At 34.8% G+C, this 10,864-nt stretch overlaps 1 pseudogene; it reads left to right on the top strand.

The window, feature by feature from the left end:
* The first annotated feature begins 535 nt into the window (after nt 1-535).
* Nucleotides 536-10,365, top strand: LOC102605663 (uncharacterized; annotated as a pseudogene).
* The last annotated feature ends 499 nt before the right edge of the window (nt 10,366-10,864 follow it).

Raw genomic sequence — 10,864 nt, 5'->3', positions numbered from 1 at the left:
TGGGTGGGGCGGGTCGAGGTAGGGGTGAAAAAAAAGAAATTTTGAAGTTGAAAATATTTTTTAAAAATAAATTTCAATTTTTTTTTGGGGGTGGAGGGGCTGGTAGGGGTGGGGTTGGGAAAAGAAAAGGCAAAGAAAATATGACCCTATCCTTTTGTATTTTAATTTCTTTTTTTTTTAATTATAAAATATGTGTAATTTTTTAATTACGTGGCAGCCACTGAGTGGCTCAATAAGCCACATAGGCGCGTTTGTAAATCACACAATTTGGCTGTTGGATTCGCGTGTTTTTTTGTTTAAGAATTGGATAGTTAAAGTGCCTACTTGTGCACTATAAAAGTTAGAGGTCATACTTAAAATTTGAAGTCAAGTTTAGGATCCAATTTATGTATTATGCCTATTTTTTAATGGGCCAAGAATAGTTTTATAGTACTATCTGCAATTCAATTTGTACAACTTTTTAATGCATAGTTCGTCCAACATTTATAAATAAGGGTAATGTGGTGAGCCTCTTATTTCTCAATGTTTATTTCATTCTTCAACGGTCACCTTTTGGAATTAAGAGTAATGAAGGTTCAAATGATGATTTCTTTCTATGGGGTTTGCCTCCAAGAAGATTATCAATTTTGCCAAAGTGTAACTCATTCATCTGCTTTTGGTTGTTCGTTTAATCTTGCCTCTTATCGGAATTTGTTTCTTTTTTGTGCATCTTCGGTAACTGAATTTGGAGGTTTTGGGTTCTTATTTTTTGGGGGCCTAAAGCCACTCCGCCCTTGGTGAATGCAAGTGTGAGTTGTTAAGCAAGTGGGTTTACGTTGAAGTTGCAATGGAAGAGTAAGTAATCTTTAAAATCCAGTGGATTCTTTCCTTGTTTTGATTAATAGATCTTGAAGTTGGTTTGAAGTCAATCTTAAGGTGAAAGATTCTTGATGTGTTAAGGAGATTTGATGGTAGAGAATTTATTGGGCTCCAATTGAATGTGTTGTTTGTATTTGCAGGGAGAACTCTACAGAGTTTCTACAAAGATTTCGGAGAGATAGGCGGATACTATTAAATTTCATAATTTCAGGAAGCTTAATCAAGAAGGTGGTAATTCCTCCCGGAGCTGGATGATGTGGATCTTGATCAAGTTAGCCTTGATTATTTCCTCAATTGTGCAAGAAAAGGTAGGGAATGTCCTCCACAAAATATAGCCTCTACATATTTGCTTTAAAATGGATTGCAATCATCAAGTCAGGATTGATTTTTTTTTTGAGTAGGCGAACTTCTTGAACTATCTGAAGCTATTCGAGATTATCACGACAACACTCTGTTCCCTCATATGGTAAATTCAGACTTGCACATACATTATTTTCTGTTCAATGGTCACTATTTTATGAATGTTCTTGTTCGGGATTGCACATGCATTAATTTCTGTTGAATAGTTACTATTTGTGAATGTTCCAGTTCCAGAGGTTTATCTACTGCAGCATAGAATTATTCCATACGGTATTATTGTGCAGCACTTTTTACCTATTCCAAAACATTATTTAGTGTGTTCTATTATCAGTGTTTATTTTCATTCTTCGACGGTTTCCTTTTGGTATTAAGAGTAATGCAAGTTCAGATGATGGTTTCTTTCTAGCTACAAATCCTGAACTCTCGGGTTTGCCTCCAGGAAGATTGCTTGTCCCTATTTCCACATCACCAATTTTGCGAACACTCTCAACGTCAGAATCAATTGATACTGAACCTTTTGAAGAGCTGTCCAGTTTATCCAAATCTTAGTCTCTCAGTTCCACACAACAACAAGAGTTAACAGTTGACAACATTGAGGATTTTGATGACGATGATGATCTAGATGAAGTTGACAGTCGAAGGTATTCAAGAAGAGTTCTCAATGATGCTGCTGATCTTGTGCTTGGATTGCCATCATTTGCTACTGGTAAGCATGCTTATTATAGGTGTATGTGTGTATGGTGGACCAGTAACTTCTGCTATCATAAGTGTGACCATTTCATTTTTGCAGTATTAGGTTGTAATTTGCTTGTCTTTTAACTCTAAGGTGTTATATTTATAGTACTGGTTATACCAGAAAAATAAAAGATGGGGAGAGTAATGGTTACCATTTTCAAAAAAAAAAAGACCGGGAGGGTAAGAGTACTTCGAGATTTCTCTCTGGTTCTATATTTGTACTACTGGTTACTTTGTGCTTAGGGTGCTGACACATGACTAGGAAACTATTAACAACATTGATGCAGATGTATTGTATAATTGCTTTAGTTTCTGTGCAATTTTCACTCAATGATAAATGGATTTTTTTAATAAGGGAATTTAACCACTATACTATCAAGCATTGTATCCTAATGATAAATAGATTTCAATTCTCATCCATATTAGTTGCAGTTCGAGCAATGCACCAAGGTCGTGAACATAGCATACTTCTATAGTAGCTTGATATTGGGAGAATATCTTTCCCCTTTTTATTAGGAGCATAAGAATCCACCTTAATCTCCAGCACACTTGTGTGATTTTTTTGATTTTCTAACTTCTTCCAGCTGATAGGCATTATTTAGTTTTTTAAAACTGTAATCCTATATGTTTTTTTTCTTTTGTAGTATTTAGAAAGTAGTTAGCACTATCTTGATGCATGTTTAATGTTTTTCTGACCTTTGACTATCATAAACAAAACTAGTTGTCAGATTATTAAATAGTTATATAAGTTTTATTCCTGATCTTTGACAGCCCTAATTTTTTCATTTGGTGCTTTTTAAGCATAAAGAGTTCCCGCTAATGTTTTCTTCAACGAACATTCAAGTATTTATTACTCTTCTGTGATAACTTCTCTCGTACCTAGTAGCAATAGTATTCAATTTGTTCTGAAGCTTATTTCATCTTTCATAAACCCTAACCAAATGATAAGTTAAGTCCTGATCGGTTACACTACTTCACTTGTAGATTCCACTATCTTCTTTCAAAATGTATTCTTTTCTTGCTTTTACGTGGATGGATGGGAGATACTTATACTTCAGGCTGTATTTCTTCCTAGCTATTGGCGATGATGATCTCCGTGAAACAACATTTGAGATCCTTCTGGCTGCTGCTGGACCTTCAGGGTATTTCCGCATTTTCTGTTTCTTGGCTTGTAACATCTCCCATCTGATTACTTTAACGCATTCTGTATGCACGGAGGCCTCATTGTACCATCAAAGGACATAAAGAAGGAGAAGACATCTAGATTGATGAGGAGGCTAGGCCGTAGTAAGAGTGACAATGTAATGACCCAGTCACAACATTTATCTGTACTGGTCAGTTTGTTGGAGACAATGCGTGTCCAGATGGAGGTAGGAAAATGAATGACCTTTACCTTCTGTCAGATGTCAGATTACTTCTAGCTTATGTTGTTCGATTCACACCAGTAATGGCATAGATATCTTATTAGTTTCTTGCCCTTAACTCAACAAGTTGCAGTTTCTTGCCCTTAACTCAACAAGTTGGGATAGCTTGCCTGCTGTTTCATTGCAAATCATTTAGGAAATGAAATAACTTAATAAGCAGTAATTTTTTCTTTTAGTTAAGGTTGAGGTGTTATGCCAAGAGGTGTTCAAATATTATCAAAGTACAGAGTTGCCTTGAGCTGTTATGTTGGTGATTTGTTTGGTATATGGTGCTAGTCTCCACCAGTTGCCAGTTGGTAGTGAGTATATAATGTAAATAGTGTTCCTAGTGCTAGACATTCATTATTAAATCATAAAAGTGATAGCTAACAAAAAGGGATAAATTTCCCAAAGGGAAATGTTAGAAGATAAAGAGGGAAGAGAGATATTGAAGATCCGACTCTGTTATTTAGGAATTTACAGTTTCATGCTTACTGGGTTCTTACCTGATTAATATGTAAAGATTTCTGGAGGCCATGGACGTCAGGACAAGACTTGGTCTCCTTAATGCGATGATTGGAGAAGTGGGTAAAAGGATGGATACAATCTTGATCCCACTGGAATTGTTATGTTGTATTTCACGCACCGAGTTTTCCGACAAAAAGTCATATATTAAGTGGCAAAAGAGACAAGTAAGTGCTGTCTTTCCCTTTTAATATGATGATTCAATTTTTTCCTCCCCTCCTCTTTGTAATTGCTGTAACAAGCTTTGCAAAGTTGTTTATTTATGAAACTCAATTCATATGATAATGTATTTAACATTTCTTTTTTATTTATGAAACTAAAAGAGACAAGTCAGTGCTGTCTGTCCCTTTTAATATGATGATTCAATTTTTTCCTCCCCTCCTCTTTGTAATTGCTGTAACAAGCTTTGCAAAGTTGTTTATTTATGAAACTCAATTCATATGATAATGTATTTAACATTTCTTTTTTATTTATGAAACTAAAAGAGACAAGTAAGTGCTGTCTTTCCCACTTAATATGATAATTCAATTTTTTCCTCCCCTCCTCTTTGTAATTGTTGTAACAAGCTTTGCAAAGTTGTTTATTTATGAAACTAAATTCATATGACAATGTATTTAACATTTCTGTTGCATATTCTTTTTCTGTCAGTTCAGTTAAACATGTTGGAGGAGGGGCTCATAAATCATCCTGCTATAGGGTTGGGGAATCTGGGCGAAAAGCAAATGAGCTAAGGGTTCTTTTAGCTAAGATAGAGGAATCTGAGGTGTGTACATTTCTCTCTGTCCCACTTTTGCTGAAGAGAAATTTCTGATTTATTACTAATACTTAAGTATTTTGGTCTGATTGCATATTTCAAGAAAATACTGGTTTCTACTCATTAATCTTCAACTTCACAATTTTTTCCAAGTTGAACTTCAGTACTCTTTTATTCAGCTTCAACACAGAGTGGGGGGCTTAGGATTTGAAGGCAGTGCACATGCTTTAACATACACCGCATCTCCGACTTTGAGTAACATTATGCATTCAGTTGGTTTAGTTAGTTTCTAATCGAATTTTTAGTTTATAAACAAAGAAACCAATCAAACCGAAATGACTTGGGTTAATTGCATTTTTATGACTTCAGCTTTAATTAAGTTTAGGGATCTCTTTTATTTCCCTATAATATAAAAGGAAGAACCAGGAAACACACGTGTCCTTCTATCATCGATACAAACAACGACAGGAAGCACGTGGCCCTACAACATCTATACAAACAACGAACTAACAACATTATAATTTAACCTATCATTCTTTTCCATAAGGGAATTGTAAATTGAATCATGATTTACCAATTTGCTTAATGGTTGATGCCAATGAATGTAAATTGAATCATGATTTACCAATTTGCTTAATGGTTGATGCCAATGAATGTAAATTGAATCATGATTTACCAATTTGCTTAATGGTTGATGCCAATGAATGTAAATTGAATCATGATTTACCAATTTGCTTAATGGTTGATGCCAATGAATGTAAATTTGCGGTAATCCTAGTTGGATTTCATTTTCTTGATTTTATTGCCGAAAATAAGTATGTTAAATATTAAATAGATAGATTGAAACTACAAATGCACTCCACTTCTTTCAAACAAATTAAATACATTTTTGATTTACTTGAGTGTTCTGTTTTGAAGTTTGATCATCATATGTCTAATCATAGGATTGCTTAGAATTAAAGTTTCGCTAAGAGGGTTTTCATCTTTTAGATTGGAGGTTCATTATCTATTGAGTTACGAATTGTCTGTTCCTGTCCCTCGGGGGTTTCATGTTTGAAAAAGGAAGTGTCTATTTTTTGGAAATTGACATGTTTTATCTTCTTGTACTTCTATTTATTCTTGTGTACTCTCCTAAAAGGAATTTTTTTCAAAAAAATCTTATTGACCCATGGAATTAGTTCAATTGATGTTTGTTCTTGTTTGCTTGTTTGATGCTCTTCATCATTATTATATGCACTCTCATCTTCTTATTTTTTCCCAATCCACGGACAATTTGATACCATATACTATGAACACCCATGTCCTGATACCATATCACAAAGAAAGGGTTCTTTTTGATGCTATACCAGATGATATGCCATAAAAAGTATCATTTCTTTGTTTCCGTCTTTTCCTCCTCCTGCAGCAGAGATGCAAAGGACAATGTTTAAAATCTTTGAGAGAGATCGCTACGCCACTGGCAGAAAGGCCAGCTCGAGGTGACTTAACTGGTGAAGTATGCCACTGGGCTGATGGTTATCACCTGAATGTCAAATTATACGAGAATCTACTTCTCAGTGTTTTTGATGTTTTAGATGAGGGAAAGCTCACAGAGGTCAGTAAAACCCACTTGAATGTCATTCTCTCTAATTCTTGCCATTCTTGCTATGCCTTATGGTGCCAGGATAAAGATGACCATCTTGTTTCTTACACTGGAAAGTAATACTCTTGGGATGTCACCTTTCTCTTAAAAGAAGGTGATATTCTCAAGGGTCATTGGATTTACAGTCTTGGTATGTTGTGTACTTATGTTTGTAATAGAGGGACATGATGAGTGAAGGTGTTAAAAGGGCATGAGCCACAAAATCACATGGAAGGAAATCTTGAAAACCTACATTCTCTTGGAATTCATGCAGACATAACGAATAATAGGTCACAATAGAAAAGGTTTATATAGTTGGGACTATGTTTTAGTCATGTTAGTAGTAATTTAGGTCTTGTGTTTTGTAGGAGTCCTTTAGTCTTATATGAGATTTATATGCATTTCAAAAATATATAGAACTTCTGGAGCTTATTATTATTATTATTTAATTATTATAAATAATATGGGTCTTAAGGAGCTTAAAATGGAACGGTATGAATTATAATCAGTGAGGATTCATATAGCCGAGGCCCTACTTGCTTAGGATTGAGGTCCAGTTGTTTTGTATGAACAAAATAACCTGTTCTCTGTGTATAATAGTAAAATCCTGAACAGTAATGCAATGGATGATGTTATGTGAGTACATTCCTTTGGAAATGTATTTATAGGTTTGAATGACCAATTATGAACTTCATCTTTTCCAACCAGGAAGTTAAAGAAATTTTGGAGCTTCTTAAGTCCACATGGCGTAATTTGGGAATCACAGAAACCATCCACTACACTTGCTATGCTTGGGTATTATTTCGACAGGTATAAAATGACAAAAAAGATATTGGTTTCTAGTTAGAGTTGCTTAAAACATTACTAGCATTTGCTTGACTACTAACCTGCTGATGGTATATCAATTGTTTGGACTTAGATTTTACTTCTTTATCAATTATTTGAGTGGTGATGGACCACAAGCTCTTTGGAATATGTGGCATAGCCTGCAATTTCCTATTTAGAAAAGAAACTGATATTTCTCGAATCTAGCTTGAAGTACCAGGAAAATCGTGTTTCGTTGACTGAGTTACTAAAGATTTGGAAGGCTTTGTTCTTTTTATGTTAGTTAGGTTTGCTGATGTCCTCTTGGTGTACTTATTGACCGATGCTAACATTCAATGTCAGTTTACTTTTTTGCATAAAATAAATCTGGGAGTGATCAAGAGTGGCTATCACTTCAGTTTCTCATTTGTTTGAATGTCCTTGAGTATTGAGTGGCCATTTTAGATGCTTCATCCTTGTGTAAAATTAATGATGCATCAAATGTGAGGTTGTACTTACTGCTCCCTGCTTAGTAGCCGATCTGCACTCCGTTTGTGGTACCTATAGGAACCTGAATTTTAATAATTTTGATTGCAATTTTACTATTCATAATTAACAGTAGGTTGTATGGAAAATATCATACACTATGTTTTCTGATTACTCAGGTATTATGCTTTTATTAATACAGATATCAACAATCCTTGGTGAAGCTAACCACAGAAGACCAAATTACCCATCATTTTGAAATAACCTTGATTTAACTTAACTGAAGAATGTGTAGCCTGCCTACTACCTATAAGATTGTGATTAGTCACTTACAGTTGTAACTTAATCTAGCTGAATTAAGGTGATTATTTTAAATGTGTGTATTATTTAAGGAAAAATGATGTTTTCTCTTCGTGTTATTCAACTTAGAAGTTTGACCTTTGTCGAATCAAATGTGCTATTATAGTCTAATTATAATTTATAACTGCCTTAACTTCACCATGGACTGAAAATTGGTTTTCTGAAATACTAAACCCTCATCCTCTCCCCGATCCACATTATTTAACTTCTGCAAATTTAAGTAATTTTTTTTATCCCAATAAGAAATCGGCTATTAGGCAATTGCTTCCATCTTCTTTAGTTAACTGTTTGTAAATAAATTCCTGACATATTGCATCAATTTCTTCTTTCTTGGTTACCAACCCTTATTTCAAATTTGGTTACTTGGTTGAAGCTGATCCCTCCATCAATTCCTCTTTGCTTATTGTTGGTGCGTGATTGTCCTATTTCGATATATGCCCCTTGAGTTGTTGCAGTTTGTCATCACGGGAGAGTAAAGGATATTGCAATATGTCATTGAACAGTTGAAAAAAATACCATTAAAGGAACAAATGGGACCGCAAGAGAGAATGCACTTGAAGAGTTTGCGTTCTAGAGTTGAAATGGAAGGGATTCCAAGAATTGACTTTCTTGCCGTCTTTCTTGTTGCCAATTTCAAAATGGGCTGATAAGCAGTTGAGAGACTACCATCTCGATTATGCTGAGGTTTGTGCACGATTCTAGGCGATTGCAAATCTTGTGCACATGATAAGTCATTTGTTTTAACTTACATTTACATGTCTTTTCCTGTTTCAAAATTTTGTTCGTGGGGTAATACAGACACTGATCAACTCAGAGCTTGTACTATAAACTCTGTTTAGCAATTTAAATTCTAAATTTTCTAGAAGTTCCTTGTCCGGGTTTTGTTTGGATTTCTTGGTTGCTGCTCGAGTTGGAACTCGTATGGAAGAGGTCGCTGTCTCCTCTGCTCGTCTCGTCCCCGTTCGCTGCCCGCAACAAGGTAAACAACTCATCACCCTTTTTGTCCACTTTGAATTCGTTGTGTTGGTCTGGTGTATTTTTTTTGTGTGGATTCGAAATGAGTTTACGTGATGTGTTCAGTCTGAGTTATCCCCTTCATCTTATTTTTCTAAAATGAGTAATGCGTGTTTCGTTTTCAAGATGATTTAATGCTTGTTTGAGCCTATTTTTCTGTTTGTGTTCTTTTCGAGTTCGTGGTTGTACCCCCCCTCTGTTCGTTGTTCTTTTCGAGTTTGCGCCTTAAGCTTGTGTTGTATATTTGTTAACCTTGCTAAGACTGTCTATCCCTCCCTTTACTCCCTTTTATGAAGTTGCAAGCAATAAAGTCCCATTCTCGGTCATGTCTAGAAATTATGTATTTTTCTGTCATACTTTGTTGATATTATATGTTGATTTGGTTCATGACTAAAATGTTCAGCTTCCTTTAGTATCATTTGGCTCAGTCGCTACCGTTCTCAACTTTGTGAAGTTTAGTTTCCATTTATTCCTTACTAGTCGCTATTTGCTGTATGTTAAGAAGGAAGATTTTATTTACTTGTGCTCCTTTGAATTCAGTGATGTCATTTTTCAGTCATAGGAAGCATGTCTCAGCAGGAAGCATGTCTCAGCCTGATTGCTTTCTGTTAATCGTTGTTGGAAAACAATATTTGTTTTCTCTTGGCGATTACAGTGACTTAGTGTGGGTATAAAGTGGGTTTATTATGTTATAAGGTGTTTGTTTTGAGATGGATTTTGTGAAGCTTTGTGTTGATTCATTGTCTAAATTAGTATGTATTCTCTTGTTTCATTTTTTATATGTGTTTTAGGATAATTTCTTCAATTCTTAATGTGTAAAGAATCATGCTAAGCTTACTGTAATATCTTGTTGTCCTTGGATGCCATCTCTTCATTAATTGCTTAGGACACAAATGTTTGGCTCTTTAAATTATTAGTTGAAAACTACATTTCTTTATTTCTTTACTGTTAAAGTGTGGTATATGAGTCGTACGTTTTCTTTAATCCACTGCTAGTTTGTTTGATAAAATACAATAGTATTATATGCTCTACAAAGAGTATGAAATTGATTCACTAGTGTCTTGCATTATTTTGTTCCATTGGTGTGTTTCATTATATTTTTGAACATGGTTTCCTCAAGTCTTAATGTAAATGTATGAGCAATTATCTATCGGTGCCCAAGTGTCTGTATGTTTAATTTGATTGACAATTTCATTTTAATTAATTTTCCTTTAGTCACTTACTAATTGCTCTCTCTCTTTTGTTTTTCTTGCATGAACCTTTGAGTGAGTCCATTGGATCCGTGCATTTCATTTTGAGCCAAGGAGGCTAAATCTTGTTCGTTTCGAGTTGAAAACCGAAATACCAGCCGCGTAATTCGACGCACAGGTCCCGAGAACCAAAAATAATCTAATATACAGCTGATGTATACAGCGTGATGGAGCGATATACATCAGCTGTATATTGTGTATAAATGCAGCATAAATGGGCCCAAAAGTCCCCAAAATTTCAAAAATTGTATTTTGTTATTTTGGGCCTAAGCCCTTTGTCTTTTATTATTATTTATTAGTCTAGGACAGGTGGAGGATTGGGCCTAAAGCCCACTAAAAAATCAGATTGCCAAGTTAGTTTAGGACAGGTACAAAAGGAAGAATTGGGCCAGATCTAAATGGGTCAAAAGCCCAAAATAAAATTAGGCCCAAGTATTGGCCCAGGCGGACAGAACCAGACTTGGGCCCAATTTCTTCATCATCTCGTATTTATTTTAATTGTTATTGCTTGTTTATTTGTTTGTTTAATTTTAAGGTTGTTCCCTAAATCAATTCCCCAAAAGATAACCACTTTAAATCGAATACTTATATTTTCCTAAAAATTGAATAAGTACTTGTTCTCTTCCTTGAATTACTTTGAGATATTTCACTTAAGTAATATGCCCCCTTTATAATATTTCCCTTCCCCTTAGGA

The sequence above is a fragment of the Solanum tuberosum genome, unplaced genomic scaffold (genome assembly GCF_000226075.1).
Source record: "Solanum tuberosum cultivar DM 1-3 516 R44 unplaced genomic scaffold, SolTub_3.0 scf00173, whole genome shotgun sequence".
NCBI lineage: Eukaryota > Viridiplantae > Streptophyta > Magnoliopsida > Solanales > Solanaceae > Solanum > Solanum tuberosum.
Note: the sequence above shows the minus strand (reverse complement) of the source record. Positions and strands in the feature narration are given on the sequence as shown.